Source organism: Oncorhynchus keta, chromosome 16, assembly GCF_023373465.1.
Source record: "Oncorhynchus keta strain PuntledgeMale-10-30-2019 chromosome 16, Oket_V2, whole genome shotgun sequence".
Lineage (NCBI taxonomy): Eukaryota > Metazoa > Chordata > Actinopteri > Salmoniformes > Salmonidae > Oncorhynchus > Oncorhynchus keta.
This window is the reverse complement of record NC_068436.1, coordinates 3,719,945-3,725,248: the sequence shown is the minus strand read 5'-3', so window position 1 is coordinate 3,725,248 and position 5,304 is coordinate 3,719,945.

Genomic DNA, 5,304 nt, shown 5'->3' with positions numbered 1-5,304 from the left:
CGGCCGTGTTTAATTGTAATGCCATTTGAATGTGTCCCAGACGGTTCCTGTCGAGGACAGACATTGGCAGACGCTGACACTGTGTTCCTTAACTCGACCAATCATAGGCGAAGACACTGAAGCACACTGTGTAACTGTGCCAAGGTAGCAGATGGCAGTGGAGCCTCAGTCAAGTCTTCACGCCTCTCAGATGTGTTATTATGTGTGTTTTGTTCTTTCCTTGTGTGTGAAATGAAATGACGTGTTGTTGCTACATCAGGTGTTTACCGTTGCAAAGCAATATTGGCTCAGTTAGCAGAACTAGATCTGAGGGATGCAATGCAACAAGACTGCTTCAGTTCCAATAGCATATTTACATGTGCAGGGATACTGGAGTGATGGAGGTATATATGTATAGGGGTAAGGTGACTAGGCAACAGGATATTAGATCAACCAGAGTAGCAGCAGCTTACATGTGAGTGGGTGTGTAGAGTCAGTATAAATCTATGTGCATATTATGTGTGAGTGAGTGTTTGTGTGTGTGTTGGGGTGACGGTGAGTGTGCATAGAGACAGGGAATATACTGAAATAAAAGGTCTGTGTAGCTATTTTGTTAGCTATTTATCAGTCGTATTGTTTGGGATAGAAGCTGTTCAAGAGCCTGTCGGTGTCAGACATGGTGCACCGGTACCTCTTGCTATGCGGCAACCGAGAAAATAGTATTTTTTTCTGGGCCTTCTTTTCACACCGCCTGATATAGAGGTTCTGGATGGCAGGCAGCTCGGCCCCAGTGATGTACTAGGCTGTCTGCACCACCCTCGGTAACGCCATGTGATCGAGGGCGGTGCTGTTGCCATACCAAGCAGTGATGCAGCCAGTCAATATGTTCTGAATGTGACAGCTGTAGAACCTTTTCAGGATTTGAGGGCCCATGACAACTCTTTTCAACCTCCCTGAGGGGGAAGAGGCACTGTCGCGCCTTCACTACTGTGCATGTGTCTTTGGACAATTTTAAGTCTTTAAGTGATTTGGACTTGAAGCTGGCTACCTGCTCCACTGCCGCCCCGTCGATGTGGATGGGAGGGTGCTGTACATAGTTTCCTGTAGTCCACGATAAGCCCCTTGGCCTTGCTGACGTTGAGGGAGAGGTTGTTGCTCCGGCACCACACTGCCAGGTCATTGACCTCCTCCCTTTCGGCTGACTCATCGTCGCCGGTGATCAGGCCTACCACCGTTATGTCGTCAGCGAAATTGATAATGGTGTTGAAGCCGTGCGTGGACAGTCGTGGGGTGAACATGGAATACATGAGGGGACTAAGCACACACCTTTGTGGTGCCCCTGTGTTAAGGGTCAGTGTGTTGGAGGTGATGTTGCCTACCCTCACCACCTGGGGTCGGCCTGTCCGGAAGTCCAGGTTCCAGTTTCAGAGGGAGTGTCACGGTTGTTGTATGGAGGAGACCTAAGGCGCAACGGGGTAAGCGTACATTCTTCTTAAAGAAAGAACACTGAACAAACTAATAAAAACAACAAAACAAACCGTGACGCAAATATGAGTAGTGCAGACAGGCAACTAAACATAGAATAAGAACCCACAAATACTCTAGTCAAAATGGCTACCTAAATATGGTCCCCAATCAGAGTCAACGATTAACAGCTGCCTCTGATTGGGAACCAATTCAGGCCACCATAGACATACAAATACCTAGACTTACAAAAAAACCTAGATATAGGCAACTAGGGACCGTCGCTGGAGACCCCGGGCTGGGGACCAGTCGCTGGAGACCCCGGGCTGGGGACCAGTCGTTGGAGACCCCGGGCTGGGGACCGTCGCTGGAGACCCCGGGCTGGGGATCGTCGCTGGAGGCCCCGGGCTGGGGATCGTCGCTGGAGGCTCCGGACTGGGGATCGTCGCTGGAGGCTCCGGACTGGGGATCGTCGCTGGAGGCTCTGGACTGTGGATTGTCGCTGGAGGCTCCGGACTGTGGCCCGTCGCTGGAGGTTCCGGACTGGGTACTGTCACCGGAAGCTGTGGACTAGGTACTGTCGCCGAAAGCTCTGGACTGCCAAGTCGCACTGGACACCTGGTGCGTGGTGCCGGTACTGATGGTACCGGGCTGGAGACACGCACCTCATGGCGAGTGCGAGGAGCAGGCACAGGACGTACTGGACTCTGGAGGCGTGCTGGAGGCCTGGTGCGTGGTGCCGGCGCTGGTGGTACTGGCCTGGGGACACTCACCTCAGGGTGAGTACGGGGAGGATGAACAGGACGCACTGGACTCTGGAGGCGCACTGTAGGCCTACTGCGTGGTGCCGGCGCTGGTGGTACTGGCCTGGGGACACTCACCTCAGGGTGAGTACGGGGAGGATGAACAGGATACACTGGGCCGTGGAGATGCATTGGAGATCTGGAACGTAGAGCTGGCACAATGTGCCAAATGCGAGGAGCTGGAATGTAGCGCACCGGGCTATACTAGCCAAAAATATTGGGGCTGCCTCTCCATGCTAGCCGTGTCCGTGTCGCAAACTCCATTCTCCGGTATCCCTCCTCGCACTGTTCAATTGAATCCCAGGCGGGCTCTGGCACTCTCCCTGGGTCGACCGACCACCTCTCTACCTCCTCCCAGGTTGTCTCCCACTCATCTTTCTCCCGGGTCCAGGATGTCCACTCCTTTTTAGCACGCTGCTTGGTCCTTTTATGGTGGGTTCTTCTGTCACGGTCGTTGTATGGAGGAGACCAAGGCGCAGCGTGTTAAGCGTACATTCTTCTTTAATAAAGAAAGAACGCTGAACAAACAAACAAAAAAACGAACCGTGACACAAATATGAGTAGTGTAGACAGGCAACTAAACATAGAATAAGAACCCACAAATACCCTAGACAAAATGGCTACCTAAATATGGTCCCCAATCAGAGACAACGATAAACAGCTGCCTCTGATTGGGAACCAATTCAGGCCACCATAAACATACAAATACCTAGACTTACAAAAACCACTAAATATTCAAAAACCCTAGACAATACAAAAACTAACATACCCACCCTAGTCACACCCTGACCTAACCAAAATAATAAAGAAAACAAAGATTACTAAGGTCAGGGCGTGACAGGGAGATGTTCAGACCCAGAGTCCTAAGCTGACGAGAATAGGGCTGCTGATTTAGAATCAGTTTTGCCTTTAAGAGAAACAAACAATATTACACAGACAGACCGACCTGATCCTAGATCAGCACTCCTACTGTGAGACACTTTATGAATACAGGCCCAGTGTTTGATTATATTTGTCTAGAGTTTACAAAGGATATGACTGCCATCTACAGGATAATAGGATGTACTGTATATGGGACTCAAGTGTATGGTCGTCCCAGCAGTTTTTCCATCTGTTGTCTCTAGTTACTTGATATACTCCATGTAACAGTTAATCACCAGCCTAGACTATGACCAGTGGTAGAAATGGGAAAGGGAACCCCCAAATGTAAAATCCTTGAATTCGATATAAAAATTCACATTTTCCATGTCAAAACGATTACAATCCAGGAACCAGGTTCCCCCTGGAATGCCGAATATGAACCGAACAAGTTAGGACATGTTATGTCATGCTATGCTATGACATTGGTAAAATTAGCTCAGCAGCAACCAGCGCTAATGCGTGTCATCGTCTTGTTGACAATAAATCACTGCAGCAAAGCAACAGTCCATGACCTGATAGTAATGGAAGGTCACCTAGAACCTCATCGACACCTCTCTATGGCAGGCCTGCTGACACATGACTCTCGCTCACGCTTTCTCTCTCGCTTTCGCCCTGGCCTCACTCACGCAGTCGCAGGCACAAATGCAATATCAACAGTAACGGAGAGTAAATGGCTGACCGATATCTGACTAATGACCAACTAGTGCCAGGGGTTAGGGGTTGAGATGGAAGGTTAGAGTCGAACCGAACCTACTGTGGTGATAGATTCAACTTTTGGATGGGAAAAAACTCAAGTGTGTGTGTGTGGGATAGAAGGGGAAACTTCCCAGAGGGCCTTATTGTGTGATCATTATTCTTATGGATAAGATTAAAGTAGAACCCCGCAGGGGTTAAACTGACCCAGATTGTGTGCTCAGTGCTTTTTGGTCCAGGAGTAGGTTTAATCCGGGACAGGGACTCTGACCCTTATACTTTAATCTTACCTGCTCAATGTGACAGTTTAAAATATTTTGACGTTTATTAATCCCCCGTTTCTCACTGGAACATTGCCACCATGAATTACGTGCACAAAGTCAGAAAGTGCTATCCCGTGTTTTAACATTGACTTCTGAATAATTGCTACGACACTGACTTGGGTCCAGTCCTCAATATAAACATAACTGTTTTTCCTAAGAGGAAGCTACTCTTTTCTTAAACCATCCATCTTCGGGCTGAGCAGATATCATTTGTCTTTATTTGTCATACAGACTGGTGGTGTTGAGTCTATTTGCAGTAGTGATTGGCCTCCTTTGGCTTTCAGCCTGGTTGGAGCTTCAGGCCATTTCCCACGATCCTGTTTTCTCATAGTTCATAGATAAGGGGACTTTTGTCAATTTTAATCCAATTAAAAAAATGACGTTGTTGTTTTATATAAACCTTTTGGCTATTTTACTTCCCCAATCCCCTGTAAAATAAGACAAATGAAAACAACCATTCCTAAAAAGGGAATTGTTTGGAACTGCACTTGGAGAAATCTATTACATTCAATTTAAAATCACAGTTGGGACTGCTAGACAGTAGCCCCAAGGAGGAAGTGAACCTGAACAACATAATTTATTAAACATTTAACAATCTCAGTGTTGGGTAGGTAACTTTCTAAATGTAATCCATTACAGTTACTAGTTACCTGGCCAAAATTGTAATCAATTACGTAACCTTTGGATTACCTGAAATTCTGTTACATAATTAGATTACATTCTGTTACTTTTGGATTGCAATTCCACTTAAAAGGAATTAGAAGAAAACAAAAGATGATCTATTAAACACATTTGGTGTGTCATCATAGTGGTCTCTTGATTTATAGTCAGACTCACTCAGGTGGAACAAACTTAAACTTTGCACCTTATTTTCAATCCTGAATTGAATGTCATTGAGAAAACAGAAAAGTGTCAAATGTATTTTTTTCCCCAAACCAATAATCATGTAGTTTTTGTAATCAGATTACATGTAACTAATTACTCCCCAATCCTAATTATCATTGACAATGTATATCTACTGAATTCCCATGTATTCATTCCATGACAACAGGAAGTATTACTACCAATATAAACAGGCCAGCACTCAAGTGCTTCCATAATTGTCCATGTCAACTGTTTAC